The sequence below is a fragment of the Urocitellus parryii genome, chromosome 5 (assembly GCF_045843805.1).
Source record: "Urocitellus parryii isolate mUroPar1 chromosome 5, mUroPar1.hap1, whole genome shotgun sequence".
NCBI lineage: Eukaryota > Metazoa > Chordata > Mammalia > Rodentia > Sciuridae > Urocitellus > Urocitellus parryii.
The window spans coordinates 135,699,360-135,716,631 of NC_135535.1; the positions used below are offsets into that span (position 1 = coordinate 135,699,360).

Below are 17,272 nucleotides of genomic sequence, written 5' to 3' on the forward strand. Positions count from 1 at the left end.
ATCACTTTTAAATAGTCAATCAAGCGTTCTATAGGATGAATTTTAAGTGGCTGGGAAGCAGGCTAACGTTTTGTTTGGCTGCTCAATAAGACCTCCTGGATGGGAGATGTCTCCAAGGTCTATAGAGCCCAGGAGTTGAGGAGCCTGTGAGCGCAGGAAAGTCAAGCACCTGGTGAAAGGAGAGTTGGCCTCTTTTCCCTCTTGCCGCCCTGGCTCAGTGGGAAAGGTGGAGCCTTCTTCCTTACTGGCCCCGCCTTCCCTGGTCAGCACCCTGTCCCTAGGACGCCTAGTCCTCTGGACATTATTACCTGTTTTTTTTATCTCGGTCGTCAACGCCAGCTTCTCCATGAGTCAAGATGTGGTTCACTTTGTCTACATCTCCCTCTAAGGCCGCTCTGTGCATTCTCGTGTTCGCTTTATAGCGAAAGCCCAGTTTCCACAGGCTCCTCATGAATGAGCTCTGGGTTCTGACAAACATAGAGGCCATGACAAGGCCTCACAGGCCCCAGCCTTGTATTCTGGGGCTTTCAAGACTTTTTTCTCAGTCACAGAATAAACAACTTAGTCCCACCAGGTACCTAGTTGTGGCTGAGCCACTCAATACTCGGGTAACAGCTAATAAATGAAGAAAGGTTGCCAAGTAACCCTATGTAACAGAGACAGGAGGGGGCATGCTCAGCTTCAAGAGCCATGCCCATCTTGGAACTCTGTGCTGAGAGCTGAAGTTATCCTGTGGCTGGACTGGCCAACCAGGTTAGGTGCTTGCTGACTGCACAGGATCAAGAAACCCCCACCCACTGCGTGATGGCCAGCACCTGAGCGGCCAGCATAGTCAAGAGCCTCTGGAAGCTCCACCATCTGTCTCAGTCAGCACTGGGCCCTTCCACCCAGAACTTGGTGGAGGTCTTGGAAGATGAACCTCCCAGTTCTTTTTCCAGTACTGCCACACCCAGAGAAACATAGATGTAAAGCTGAAGATTGGTGGGCATTTTCTAAAGGTCTCCAATTCTGGTGAAATCCAAACAATCAAGACTCAATAAGAAAATTTCCCACTTTGGCCTGGATTGTTACATACAGCACTAATATCAATTTTGATCTTACATGCTACTTTTTATTTTGAATCAATACATGTTCATCTTTTATCAAATTACACCCTCATCAATATTTGATTATATTCTTGTAATGTTTTAAAGATTCACTGGAAACCATTCTATTTTTGTTTTCCTAGGTCATATGTACACTTGCTCCTCTTTCCCCTTAGTCCCACTTTCTCCTCTACCATTATCTGCTACTAACACAAATTCCTCCAGCCATCTTTTCTTTTTAACTTGGTTTGTATTATTCATTTCTATTTTTTCTCTCTCTTTCTTTCTTTCCATTTAATCTCTACTCTTCTTTTCATGTCCTACATAATGTGACAGTAATTTTACTATCTGTAATAACTCATTTCCCAACCTACTTCAGAGTGTTACCACAATTTTATACCCAGAATATGAGAAGAGTTGAAAATTTTTTCATCAAGTCCCACTTGACCTAAGGTTTATTAGCGCATGAAGTTTGCTCTGAAGGTACTAAGGTTTAGTATCTTCTTTCAGTGATGCTGAGTTTGGGAATAAAGATGAACATGTAGAATGGGAGTACCAATACCTGGATATTCACCCAGCCCAGGGAACTTACACAAAGAAGCTCACTAAATTGTCTCTTGTTTAAAAGTATAAGTAATAACCAGGTTTGGAACCTCATGGCTGTAATCCCAGGAGCTCAGGAGGTTTTTGCAGAAGGACCATAAGTTCAAGGCCAACCTGAGCAACACTGTGAGGTGCTAGGCAACTTAGGAAGACTGTGTCTCAAAATAAAAAATATATATATATAAATGGACAGGGGATGAGGCTCACTGGTTAAGCCCCTGGGTTCAATCCTTGGTAAAAAAAAAAAAAAAAACAATAGTAAAGGTAATCATCCTCTCAGAAGTTGGGTACACACTGAAATAATATGAAAAAGCATGTAAACCTACCACCCCAAACAACCCACAACACTTCAACAACTGAATCCATTGACACCACAGTGCAGAAAATATTGAGAATTTAGAAAGGTCATAGTTAAAATGTTCAGTGAACTAAAAGAAGATGTAAGGGTTTTAAAAATACAGGAGGTAAAAGATAATTTCAAGAAAGAGATAGATATTCTGAAAAAGGACCAAAGATAAATCCTGGAAAGATTCAGACAATCAAATTAAAAAATAAGTGGAAAACGTCACCAATAAATGAGACCACTTTAAAGACAGATTCTCAGGTCTTGAAGACAAAGAATATTGTCAACAGTAAAACAAAGAATATTGTCAACAGCAAAGATGTTAATTAACCATAATACTCAAGAAATGTGAGATAACAAAGGTAAGAATCATTGTGATAGATAAAGGCATCAAAATACAAAATATAGGAAGCAGGCTAACGTTTTGTTTGGCTGCTCAATAAGACCTCCTGGATGGGAGATGTCTCCAAGGTCTATAGAGCCCAGGAGTTGAGGAGCCTGTGAGCGCAGGAAAGTCAAGCACCTGGTGAAAGGAGAGTTGGCCTCTTTTCCCTCTTGCCGCCCTGGCCCAGTGGGAAAGGTGGAGCCTTCTTCCTTACTGGCCCCGCCTTCCCTGGTCAGCACCCTGTCCCTAGGATGCCTAGTCCTCTGGACAGTATTACCTGTTTTTTTTATCTCGGTCGTCAACACCAGCTTCTCCATGAGTCAAGATGTGGTTCACTTTGTCTACATCTCCCTCTAAGGCCGCTCTGTGGATTCTCGTGTTCGCTTTATAGCGAAAGCCCAGTTTCCACAGGCTCCTCATGAATGAGCTCTGGGTTCTGACAAACTTAGAGGCCATGACAAGGCCTCACAGGCCCCAGCCTTGTATTCTGGGGCTTTTCAAGACTTTTTTTTTCAGTCACAGAATAAACAACTTAGTCCCACCAGGTACCTAGTTGTGGCTGAGCCACTCAATACTCGGGTAGCAGCTAATAAATGAAGAAAGGTTGCCAAGTAACCCTATGTAACAGAGACAGGAGGGGGCATGCTCAGCTTCAAGAGCCACGCCCATCTTGGAACTCTGTGCTGAGAGCTGAAGTTATCCTGTGGTTGGACTTTTCAATAAATATGGGAAGCATTTTTCAATAAATATCAATAAATTTTCAAAACATTTAAGAATGAGATGAAAATCCAAATACAGAACCTCTTTGAACATCAAACAAACAGGATTAATAAAGATCCTCTCCAATACACAGTATAAGAAAAATACCTAATATACAGATTAAGGTTAGGATTTTGAAAGTCTCAGGATGAAAAAGAAAGTCATGTTTTGAGGGCAGTGCAAATATCCCAAGTGGTTTTGCAAATTAGAGTTTCAAATGACTTCACAGTTCAAATCCTAAAAGCAGGGAGTGCTTGGAATCATATATACCAACCAAAATTAACAAATCCAGCATAAATTGTCCTTCAGAATTGAAAAGGAAATAAAAACCTTCCATGCTAAATATAAAATAATTCATATATCCAGAAAGCCTGCACTATGACATTTACTCAATGATATATTTCATGCAAAAGAAAGATAAAAATCAGAACCAGCAGAAGGATGAAACTCCCTAGAAGAATAGTCATCTAAAGGAGAAGCAAGTCTGAATTAAGCATTAGAAATAAATGAAAATGGCTGGAAATTAAAATCATCTCTGCATATTCATATAAATATGAATCCTTTGCATGGCATGTGCTTTGACACTGAAATTTTATAAACATTACCACAAAGAGGTTGCTAACACAAATCAAATTGGTAAGAACAAACTGACATGGATTCCAAACCCCATTACTCCTCTCAGTACTATGAGGCAGTTCACTGCAGAAAGCAATGGGAGCTCAAGGTGTGTGAATTTTACCCTAGTGGCCCCAAGGTCAGGGGTCAGGTACCCTCCTTACTCAGAGTAGATGGTATCTGCTCTACATGGTCCTGCTCTCATCTTCACCTGCTTCATGGCTACAAGTTCTGGCCTCACCCTCCCAGACTACCTGTCAGTGTTGCAAGTCCCTTGTTCCTGGTGACTGCTGGGGCCCAGGTTTATGAAGCTTGCTGCAATCAGTCTGTGGGTAATAGCAGTCTCTTCACTGGTGGTCACTGTTTCCCAAATACTCTGTGAAACTGGAATATGCTGATTTGGAGAAAACCTCACCTAGACTCTGACACATTCTTGCTTAAACATCTATTTTTCTCAAAACAATCAAAAGTGTTTTATTCGCTTACACTTTTAATTTTAAGAAATAGTGTGTGTTTTGTGAATGCATGAACTGACATACATTTCCACTTGATTTGGAGATACCAGTAGTTTAAAAACACTTCAAATAAATTGAAGGCAGGCCAGTAGATAAGAAGCATGGAAAAGGGGATAGGAGGAGATTAGGGAAAGGAGTAGTACTGGGGACTGAAGTGGAGGCAATTACTTTCTATGTATGTATGATTATGTAAAAGGAAAATTCAATATTACGTGTAAGACATTAACAAAAACATTCAGAAACCTCTTCCAGACTTGTGGTTATTTCTTTCTTTTTACTATTATTGTAGTTTCACTTGCCTTCTTTTTCCCTTAATTAAGATTGATAAGGGACTGGGGTTGTGGTAGAGTGATTGCCTAGTCATGTGAGGCCCTGGGTTTCATCCTCAGCACCACATATAAATAAAATAAAAGTATTATGGCCATCTACAACTAAAAACAAAACATTTAAAACAGGTTGTTAAGCTGTGTGCAGTGGTGCATTCATGAAATTCTAGGGATTACCCAGGCTGAGGCAGGAGGAGTACAAAGTATAAGTGTCCTGGGCAAATTATTGAGAACCTGTCTCAAAATAAAGAAACTAAAATTAAGACCTGGAACTGGTCTCAGTGGTGGGTACCCTGGGTTCCATTATCATTGTGGGTGGGGAAAAAAAGAAGATTGAGAGCCACAAATTTAATGATTATTTGAATTTTTTATCAATTTATTCCTGATATTACATTTCCAAAGTCATTCATTTCTTTCATTGTTAGTAATATTTTTTTGTAATTTTAAGATGGAAATGTTTTTGTCACTCTTGCTCATCTCTTAACACAAATACTAAGATGTCTTATTTTAAATCTGTCAGGTTTTTGTACTATACCTGCTGTGTCTTCTGACTCATCCTGTAGTGGTCCTCATACTGGTATACCTGTGACTAAGAATTTCTTTTTGGATATTCTCTCTCAGAGTGGCTTCATGCAGGGGAAGACCTTCACTAATAATCTCAGCTAGATATTTCATGACCAATTTCTTATAAAATCTATTAATTTGCTAGTTTTGTGAATAAAAGCACATAAATAAAAAATAATTGTGAGGGCAATATTTCTTGCTTTTTTACTATTAAATTATAGTGTTATTATTTTAAATAAATCATTTTAAACAAATTGAAAAAAATTGTTTATGAGTTTTTCTGTGGAAGCCTGCAATCAAGGGCTTCTGTGGATGAGCCAGGCTCAGCAGAGACAAAGTCTTCTGACCTGATTGCAGCAACTTTTGCTCAGTATAATCCCAGATTATTCTTACAGTTCAGGTCATTACTGGGTCAGCATACCCCATGTCCCAGGGGCTGAAAGTAGAAATACACCTACTAATGTCCCATCTGCCACACTTCTTCACATGGTCATATGTAGTTGCTGGGAGACTGGACTCCATGGTCTCACTGTTTTTCTAGGCCATTCTCTTTTCAACTACAACCCAAGAGGACAAGGACTGGTAAAGCCAAGGACAGCAGGCATCTTTTCTCTGGCACATTGTTTAAATCATGAGCCAGGTTGATGTGATGATGCTCTCCTCGGCTACTGGGGTTCTTCCTCTGTGATTTCTTTCCTCCTAGACATCCAGGAGTGCACCTTGGAGATCCTGCATCTGACCCTTCTCCCCAGCACTCTCCTCTCACTGTGCATGTCCAAGCCAGCATGTGCTGTCCCAGGATTGTGCAGCTACCACCTGTGGGACTTCCACTTCTGCTTCTAAAGTCTTCTTCACCTCCATAGCCAGAGAAGGCTTAGGAAAAATGAGGCCAGATCAGGTCTCTCCTCTTTTTAAAATCCTCCAATGGCTTCTCAAAAGAAGAAACTCTAAATCTTTGCTCGAGGTCCATACAGTGGGCTCCACCCTAACTGACTTTATCTATTTGTGGATTTTCTTCACAAGGCTCCAGTCATACCGCCTCCTTGCTGTTGTCCCACCCCACTAAAGAAAGTGGTCTATTCTAACACTCTTTGTACTCAAAATAGCAGAACAAGAGGGACTGAGTGAGCTGCCTAAGGTCACAAGCTTAGAAGTAACAGAGTCAGGATTCAAATCTAGGTCAGTGTGGCTACACGTTCTGTATCACTTCTTCTACCTCATTACCCAAATGCTTCCTGAGTGCTTGATTGCTCAATAACAGATTCATGCAGGCAGGCAGTCCTTCCTGAGGAAAGGCTGCTAGGTGTCTCTAGGAGACATGCTTGCCCTTTCACAGGAGAACACAAAGTCTTTTGCGTTCTGTCTCTGTTAGAAACCATCAGGAGCTTCTACTCCAAACCTGGTAGCCATGTAAAATTAAAAGCATCATCAGGACTGAGGTCAGCACAGGTTAAATGGATGAGTCATTGTCCTCTCCTGGACCAAATGGACAGACCCTCTTGGGGAGTTAACACTGGCCTTCCTTGGGTTGGATACACTTATGCTGTTATTCCTGGAGAATAATCGCCATTTGGCACAGGCAGAAATAGGTGCACTTCTTACCCTGTTCATTGACTTACCTTTTTTCCCCAAGCATTCTAGTTGATTTAAAAGAAATGAAACACTTTTTCATGTGGATCACCTATTTATTTACTTATTTATTTTTAACATTTTTTTCTTTTCAAAATTTTTTATGTATACATAACAGTGGAATGCATTGCAATTCTTATTACATATATAAAGCACAATGTTTCATATCTCTGGTTGTATACATAGTATAGTCACAGAGGCATCCTTGAACCCAAATAAAGGCATTTCTGTGTTTGTGTGGTATTTTCATTGCCAGCCCAATTCACGAAAAGTGACCCTGACACCATTGCCCATGTGGGACATGGGAGATAAGAATTAATACCAATACTCATCAAATTATAACTTAAATAGAAAGAGTTAGAATATTTCCTAATTCATTCTATGAAGCTAGTATCACACTTATACCAAAATCAGATAAGGACACATCAAGGAAAGATAATAAATGACCAATGTCCCTGATGAAAAATACTTAATAAAATAATGGCAAATGGGTTTCAGCAACTTATGAAGAAGACTATACATCACAAGCATGTTGGTTTTATTCCAGAGGTGCAAAGATGGTTTAAAATACACAAATCAATACATGTAATTCATCACATAAATAGAATGAAGGACAAAAATAACTTAGGCATGTCAATTGACATAGACAAAGCCTTTGACAACACTCAGCACCCATAAAAACACTGAAGAAACTAGGGGTAGAAGGAACCTACTTCAACATCTGATATGGTTTGGATGTGAAGTATCCCCCAAAAGCTCACCTGTGAGACAATGCAAGAAGGTTCAGAGGAGAAATGATTGGATTGTGAGAGTCTTTACCCAATCAATGAGTTAATCCCCTGATAGGAATTAACTGAGCAGTAACTGAAGTGGCAGGGTGTGGCTGGAGGAGGTGGGAATTGGGGCATGGCTTAGGCATATATATTTGTATCCGGCAAGTGGAAAACTCTCTCTCTGTTTCCTGATCACCATGATGTGAGCTGCTTCCCTCTGCCACCTTCTCTCTCCATGGGGTCCTGTCTTACCTTGAGCCCTGAGGAATGAAGCTGGCCTTCTATGGACTAAGTACTCTGAAACCATGAGCTCTCAAATAAATTCTCTCTCCTCTATAATTGTGGTCATTGCATCCTTCAGTCACAGCAGTGAAAAAGCTGACTAAAACAACATCATAAAGACTATAAATGAAAAACCCAAAGCAAACCTCACAGTAACAGAAAAACTGAAAGCATTTTCTTTAAAAGCTGGGACAAGACAAGGATGACTACTAGCAACATTTCTATTTAATACAGTCCCTAAAATTCTAGCCAGAGCAATTAAGCTACAGAAGGAAATAAAGGGGATGAAAATAGAAAAGGGAGAAGACAAGTTATTACTATTGGCAGATGATAAGATCCTATACCTAGAAGATAAAAAAAAAAAAAACTCCACCAAAAGACTACTAGAGCTAATGAACAAATCTGGTAATGTGGGTTACACAATTCATACACAAAATCGATAGTTTTCCTACATGTCAACAATGAATCTGCTGAGGAAAAAAACAGAACAATTCCATTCACAATAGCCTCAAGAAAATACCAAAGAATAAATTTATTCAAGGAGGTGAAAGACCGCTAAAACGAAAATTTATGGAACACTAAAGAAAAAACTGAAGAAGACCTCAGAAAATAGAAAGACCTCCCATGTTCTTGGATAGGCAGAATTAATAGTTAAAATGGCCATACTAACAACAGCAATATACAAATTTAATGTAATTCCCATCAATATACCAATTCCATTCTTCACAGACCAAGAAAAAAGTCCTAATATCCACTTGGAAGTATAAAAGAACCAGAATAGCCAAAGCAATTCTAAGCCACAAAAGCAATGTTGGAGGCATCAAAATACCTTAATTAATATTATACTATGGAGCTATAGTAACAAAAACTGCAATGGTACTGGCATGAAAATACACAGGAAGACCAAAGAAACAGGACAAAATACATTTGAGAATCCCACACATTTCATTGTTCACAAATGAGCCAAAAACATACATTGGACAAGATAGCCTTTTAAACAAATTGTGCTGGGAAAACCAGTGTATCCTATGCAAAATAATGAAACTGTATCTTAATAGAAATCTTACAAGAAAGCATAGGGTCAACAGTCTAGGATACAGGTACAGGCAATGACTTTTATCAATAGGACTCCTAAACTCAGGAATGCTCCTATGCCAAGAGTTAATAAATTAAAAACCTTCTGCATAGCAAAAGAAACAATTAGGAATATGAACAGAAAGCATACAGAAAGGGAGAAAATCTTTTCCAGCTACTCTTCTGGCAGAGGATTAATATCCAGAATAAAAAACTAAAAAAACAAAACAAAAACTTAATTACAAAACTAGATGATACAGGTAATAAATAGGCAAATGAATTAAACAGATAATTTTCGAAGAAGAAATACAAATATATGAAAAATATGCAACATCACTAGCAATAAGGGAAACAGAAATCGAAACTCTCACCTGCAGCCCTCATAGGTGATGAAAGCTGGGTTCCCCTGGGGGAGTGAGTTGGCTGAGAAATACCTTGAAAAATCACAGGACCCAGAAAGTAGTTTTAAAGACCAAGGTCAGGACAGCTCTTTGGCCTTAAGGGTCTAGCTTCCAAGCTGGAAAGAAAGCCTGAAAGCCCGCATTTGCTTTATTTATATGGGGGAACGCCAAAGGTTTTCTTTCTTTCTTTCTTTCTTTCTTTCTTTCTTTCTTTTTTTAAACTTGCTCAGTGCTTTATTGATGATCCTTAACAGATGTCTCATGGGGCCTTCAAGCACAACCCTTCCCCCACTTTGAGATTCAGAATCCAGAGGTTGCTCAGTCCTTGGTTTAGCTGCTTCCACATTTTTTCTTGAACAATTTTTTCTTGAATATTTCCAAATGAATTGTAAAGACTTTTTGTTCACATATACATTCCTGCCACAGGCTAGCATGTTCACCAAAATGCTTCCACTCAACTTATATGCACATGTGTGTGCAAGGCACCATGCATTCATGGCCATCCACCCGCCCACAGTCAGTCCATTCATCCATCCATCCATCCATGACAGGACAGCAGCAAGTTCTGACCAGTCAGGCCCTAGGATTCACAGCATTGGGGCCTCCAGTAGGCTCCTGATTCAGGCCTTAGCCCCTTCCTCAGGGACTTCCAAAGATAATAACATCCCTTTCTGGGGCAACAAAAGCCAGGACCAGGGGGTAATTGCTGTTTGAATCTCTAACCCCAACTGGACAGGGGGAGACTACACAGCCAGTGATTGTGTCCTGGGACAGGTAAAAGTTAGACAAAGAAATCAAGCATGCAGGTAATACTGCAACAGGAAAGAGTAAGAGCTTATGTTTACACTGGGGGTGCTTGGACAGAGGGACAGGAAAAAGAAAGGGGCAACGTGCAGACACACCCATGATTCTTGCAGAGGCAGGGGCAGCCCTGGCCCATCCTGGTCCTTAGGGGCAAGGCTCTCCCAACAGCCTCAGCTGACACATACATAAAGGGACTTTTCTGGACCAGGAAGACAAAAGAGTTGACCCAAACAGGAAGGAAGAAAAGCAAAAAGGTCCCTGCTGAACACAAAATATTTCCTCTGACCTGGTTTTAACCCACCAGGCTGGGGTCTTCCAGGGTATGGAAAATGACTGGAGTGAGACAAGGGAAATCAGGGACAGGGGCAGACAGACAGGACACCCATGCTGTCTTTCCCCTGGATAGCACCTGAGGCCTCTAGAAGGCCCATGGTACAATAGGCACCAGGGCCTCACAGGGCCAGGATGGTGGCAGGACTGGCACCGGTTCCTCACTGATCTTGCAGCCGGCTATGGAGCTCCCTCCGGCTTCACTCCCCAGCCCAGCTGCATCTTCAGGCGGAAGGTCCTCAGCTCCTCCTTGAAGGCCTCGTGATTCATGGGCCGGTAGTTCTGGGGTTCACAGAAGTTCGGGTGCTGTGGGAAAAATTCCTTGTAGCCGCCTTTGAGGATGTACACCTCCAGGTAGTACAGGCTGGGGTAGTCATTGGCTGCACCGTCTCGTTCCCTGATAAATCAGCACATGCGGGGCCCACGCTCAGATGAGAATTCACAGTGGAAAATGAGGATGATTCTCTTGTCCAGGCTACAGGGCATGATGGGGTGCTGCAGCAGAAAGGTCCCAGCATCCCTTCCCAGAGGCAAATTCACAGCAGTCTTGATGTGCCCTCCTTCATATTAATAGGGATATCTGCAGTCCACAATCACAAACTTCTCCACAATGTTGCTGAATTTTCCGGTCAACAGGGCTACCATCGTTTCGGGTGAGATATATTTGAGGTCTTGGTGTTTGCCATCCACAGTCTGTAGAAGGAAGGCCTTGGAGTAATCTCCGATTAGCCCACGATGGTCACTGTCCAGGATGTTTTCGATCTCATCATGGCACAGGGACTTTGAGCAGAGGACACGGGCTTTGGGTTTCTCAGGCTGCTGAACACGATGAGGTCCTGTTCTTCTTCCTTATCCAAGGTCTTGACCAATGGGGCACTAATGAGGCTCTCCATGCCTGGGGGAACTGCTTCATCATCCTTTAAGTCACTCTCCAGAATGTCCACAAATCCATCATCTTCCTCAGTAGTTGCCTCAGCAGGGGTCAGAGAGCAGGACTGAGCGAAGGGGCTGGGCTCCTCTACTTCCATCTTATGCTCAGGGGTAAGACACATCAGGTCAGGGGCTGAGCTTGGCCTCTGGGTAAAGGCCTCTCTGCAGCTGGCTGGCCCACTGTGCCAGAGTATGGGCAGGGCTGGGATGTGTGGGCTTCCATGGCATCTTGAAGACAAATCCATTATTTTCTTTGTCTTCCCCAGGACTGCCGGCAGCTCTGTCACCTGCCTCACTCTTCCTCCAGCTTTCCAGTGCTTGGGAGTTGGTGATGTGGCCCAGCAGCCATGCCGGCAAGGACTGCAAACGTCTGATAGAAAACTGCTCATTTCGAATAATCCGTCTGGCTGCTTGGATGGCCTGTTCAAGCGTCTGTTCTGCCATCTGGGGGTTCATAGGGCTGGGGGAATCCAAGCAGAGACCTGCGTCAGAAAATTCAGAGGACTCTGATGACAGGGAAGATTCAGATCCCTGCCTTGACAGGGATAGGTGTGTCCGCTGGCTGCGAAAGGGCAGACTCTTTGGGTTCTCGCTGCCGAGCCCGGCGAGATTGTGCATGGTCTGGGTCAGGGTGGTGACTGGAGACTTAGAGACCGCAAGCTCCGGGGACTCCAGGAGACCATGAGTCCCCAGCCAGAGGCCCTGGAGGTGGCCAGGACGCTGGGCGCTCTCCCGTAAGCCGGCAGAATTAGGAGCCAAGCTTGGCGCAGGCTCCGGCTGGGGCACCTCCATCGCGGCGGGGCGGGCAAAAACTGGCTGCAGGGCCCGGCGCAAGGCGACCAACAGAAGCCCAGCACAGCTGGCCAGGGCCAGGGAGAGAGCGGCCCGGGTGGGAGTAAGGGAGGGAGGAAGAGCAATGGGACCGGAGGGAGGTGAGGTAGCCCAAGGGGAAAGGGATGCGGGGAGGGTGGGGAGAGGTGGAGGGACGCGGGACTCAGGCTACAGCCAGGGAAACCTCTTCAACGCCAAAGGTTTTCTACAGAATGTTCTTAGCCAATTAAAGTAGGAGATGGGCTTTCCAGTTCCCAGTGGGTCACCTCCAACTCTGGAGAGCTATGGGATCAGTCTTCCTGGACAGAGCAACTACAGAGATCACTTGCATTGCACAATCCATTAAGTGGAAGGAGCCACAAAGTAGCTTGCAATGCCAAACCAAAAGCTCCTTGGCTCCAAGGCCAAAAATGACACTCAAATAGCTCAGGGGTGGCTCCCCACACAAAACTGCACTAATCTCACCTCAAGCCAGTCAGAATGACAGACATCAAGGACACTCATATAATAAACATGAGAATGTGGAGAAAAAGGAACACTTGTACTGTTGGTGGGATAGCAAATTAGTACAACCACTATGGAAATCAGTATGGAGGTTTCTCAAAATACTAGGCATGAAATCACCACATGACCCAGCTCTGCTATCTTTTAGTGTTTATCCTGAAAAATTAAAGTCATCTCTCTACAGTGACACATGTGATCTTCCTGACTCAGCCTTCCAAGTTGAGTTGTTGGGATTACAGTTGTGTGCTACTTCTCCTGACATTTTGTTTAAAAAATCTCTACCATACTTATGGTTATTTCTCTTTCTCATAACTAATAGTAAAGTTTCACATGCCTTCATTTTATCCCTTAATATTGAAAAGCAGGGTACAGTGGCTCACATCTGGAATTCCAGCATGTCAGAGGCAAAGGCAGGAGCATCCCAAGTTTGAAGCCAGCCTTGGCAACTTAGTGACACCCTGTCTCAAAATCAATTAAAAAAAATAGAATTGGTGTATAACTCTGTGGTAGAGTGTCCCTGGATTTCATCCCCAGTGTTGAGGGATGGCAGAGCACAAATGTAACCATTATTTGAATTTTTAGTCAGATTTTGGATAGATTAATCCCTGATAGTGGATTTTTTCCTAAGTCATTTTTATTGTTACTAATATTAATACTTTTAAGAAGTGTTTGTGTCATTATTTCATAACAGAAATACTAAGAAGTTTCATTTTTTTTAAGTCCTTCAGCTACTGTAAAATAACATGGCTCATCTTCTGCCTGGTCTTGGAGTGCTCCTTAAACTGATTTTTCCATAGTTCAGAATTTCAGTTTTGATAAGTTCTCTCATAAGTGGCTTTATTCTGGGGAAGACCTTCACCAGTGAATCAGCTTGACTCTTGGGGCCTCTCTGACCTCTCCCAGAATGCATCTTCTCTGAATTTGGCCAATTAGCTTTCCAGGCAGAGAACTGTGCCTTTCTGTGAGAAGCACATTGTTGAGAGCCACAGCCGAAGGGGCCTCAGCAAACTTCCAGCTGCCAGCTGATGATTGGCTCACAGCGGCCCCAGCAAACTTCTAGCTGCCAACTGATTGGCTCCATTTCTTTTGACAAGTGGCTCCTGAATTGTGCCTACCCAGACTGAGGCAGCACATCATCGCTTACTCCACCTAGTGTTTGTTCTCGGTACTTCAGGTTCCCAGGTGCTCAGCAAGCTACCAAGTGTTCTGGTTCTCAGTGACACCTCTTTACCCAAATTATGCCACCAATTCTGTCCATCATAACAGACAGCAGTCTCAGAAGAGCCAGAATGTTGGAATTATGTTCCCCCTTTTCTGGACCCCAAGGGGAAAACTGAGATTGGGCATTTTCTCATGATCAGACCAAACTGTCTCTACTGGAGAAATGGGCTGATCTGGGTGAAAGAAACAGCTCTCCTTCCCCATTTCAGTGAGGCTGTTCCTGGTTTTGCATTGTCTCCATTTTTTCTTTGTGGTTCTACAATTATTTGAATGGGTGGGGGGTTTATATACATTCAGTTGTGGTTGTGGAAAAGAAAATAGAATTCATTTCACATTAGTACAGCTATTATTTGGGTGGAGTCTAAACTCAAGTAGCTTAGAAATTCTTGACATTTGAAGTGGGTATGTTTCATTGCTCAATAAGTACCTGTAAAATGAGGTGTATGAAATTATGTCTTGATTTGTTAAAGTGAAAATCAGTGGTAACTTTGGGGGAAAAAATTTTGGAGGTCTCCTGGAATAGAAAAATCACTAGAGTGAGTTCAAGAATGAATAAGGGACATGGGACATGGCTCAGAAGAAGACCTGTGGATGATCCGAGCATGATCCCCCTACCCCCCAAAAAAGGAAAATGAATTTAAGTACATGAAACCAGACCCTCCTTTAAAGGATATCATATATACATGGCATAATTGAAGAGGATCCAATTTTCTTCTTCTTTCCCTATATTTTTAATCCTTACATAATGATCATAAAATGTTTGTTATACTTTGAGGATTTAAAAAATTGCATTATATGTGGCACCAAAAAACTAGAAAAAGGTATAATTATTTCATAAAATGTTAATCTAAAGTTCATTGAATATTTCTTCCTGATTTATTATATAAGCTTATTATCAATTCTCATACTCAAAGATGACAGAAAGAGTAACAGTTTTAAGAATAGAATTTCAGATTGTGTAACAGTTCTCTTAATTCTAGGACATTTTATATTAGTCAAATATACAAAGTAATTAGTCATATTGAAATATTGAATTTAATAACTAAGGAGGATAAATTCATGAAATAATCGTATTTTATAACCAAATTTTGTGAATAATATAGGAAGTCCCTCTATAAAAAAAATGGTGTGTTGCATATGTCTGTGACAAGGACAATGATATGCTTGCAGGGTACCCCAGAAGACGAACTGCATTAACAGCACCTTGAGTTTAACACAAGGATCAGTGAAATAGTACTTGTGGGGAAAATCCAGCCCATAGCCTATTTTTGTAAATGAAGTATCTCTGTTTTCATTTTTGTTTGTAGTGCTAGGATTGAACCCCAGGCTTCATTAATGCTAAGTAAACACTCTCACCACTGAGTTACACCACTATCCCCTGGAAGATACTCCTTAATGAAAGAATCAAAGTCAATATTGGCTAGTCGTGGAATTAAGTACATACCAACATAATTTCTTGTGACTGAGGCCCCCAGCTATTTGCTAATTTGGTTAGAGACTTCCTTTAAGTTGTACAAGATACAACAACTTAAATGTCACGTAAAGCACAGACTCAGGACTGGTCCCAAATGAAAGGACACTAAAGAAACAGGACCACTGGACACAATGAATTACGGATTGTGAAAACCCTCAATCTTAGATACCTTCTCTTCCTGGAAGCTGTAAACAGTTCTTGGCCAGGTGGGTTTCCTCAACATCTAACCAGGGAGGGTCTGTCAGTGCAGATGGAATCTGCTGCATTGGGAAGAACTCAGCATGACATGGATGACATTCCTGCCTAATGGCATAACCTACATCTAGTCATGAGGTATCATCGTCTGATCCCAAACTGAAGAAAAATCTACAAAACTGAAATATATCATTCAACAACTTAAATACTCATGTAAAGCACAGACTCAGGAACTGTCCCAAACTAAAGGACACTAAAGAAACAGGGCCACTGGACACTGAATTACGGATCATGAAAACCCCCAAGCTTAGTTGTTATTTTGGTTAAAAAAGATGGTTGAAATAACTGGCAAATTATGTTTTGTAGATTAAATATTAATATTTAACCAAATTTGATTTTCTGCAGTCATTACACTATACATATATAATTTCCTGTTTTTAGGAAATACAAGTATTTTGTCATAAAGAGGCATCATGTCTGCAACTCACAAATGGTTGAGAGAAAATTGTGTATTATATACCTATATTTATATTTATCTAGAAAGACAGGAGAAGGCATAAAGCAAAGGTTGTAAAATGTTAACATTTGGGGGATGTTTTCTAGGAATTCTTTGTAGTAATGTTACAAGTCTAATAAGTCTGAAATCATCAAAATAGAATATTTTTCAAAGAAAAAAATTTTTAAATTATATTAATAAGTAGCATTACACTCAATAAACCTTATATGGTCTTTATCTATATAGATACTATTAAGTGAATAAATAGAAAGTTGGGTGAGGCATAGGGATATATGTAATAATCTCAAATTATCTCCCTATAAAATGCTAAATAATTATGAAGGGAAAAGGCAACATTACAGAAGAGAAACCCCAAAGACACATTTAGTGATCAATGTTAATGTAATCAGTAATGTGATTCAAAGAGAAAGTCACAGAATCATTTCTGTGGGATACTCTTGTCAAATAACACATAATCTGGTTCCAATTATAAACCAGCAAAAAAATTTGTGGAGGCACATTATATGAGAATTCTTCCTTAAAAGATTCAAGGTCATGAAGGTCAAGGAGAGACTGAGGAATGTTTGAGCCTGAAGGAGTCAACAAAATACAATAAATGCATTTCATGAGTCTGAATGGGATACCATTGTTACAAAGGACATTGTAGGAAAAAAGCAAAACTGGAAAAAATTTGATGGTAGAATTCATTATGATAGAATGTATTCATATTAGCTTTTCAGTTATAGAAGTTGTACTGTAGTCATATGCCATGTTCTGAATTGTAGAAAATATTAATCATGATGGTGATGGTGAAGCTAGATTTACAGAGAGTGTAGTAAATCGAGTGTAAAATTGAGTAAGATAAAGAAAATGGAGGCCTTTATTGAGTATGGAGTCCAGGAAAGCAGAGCAGCACCTGGGGAAATTGAAATGTTAAGGCCCAGAACCCATCCTAAGGAAATGTTAATGAAACAGCTCCCAGTAAACAGGGAAGTGCTAATCAAAAGCCCTGCCCTTCCTGCCCAGATTACTCCTCCAGCCCACTGTTCTCCCACCTTTTGGGCCTTCCCACCTGCATTCTATCACTGCAAGATAAAGGGAAAGAAAAGACATGTGATTCTGTGTTGATTATC

At 41.3% G+C, this 17,272-nt stretch overlaps 1 pseudogene; it reads right to left on the reverse strand.

The window, feature by feature from the left end:
* Window positions 1–10,649: 10,649 nt before the first annotated feature.
* On the reverse strand, window positions 10,650–12,286 carry LOC144254928 (M-phase inducer phosphatase 2 pseudogene; annotated as a pseudogene).
* Between the last annotated feature and the right edge of the window lie 4,986 nt (window positions 12,287–17,272).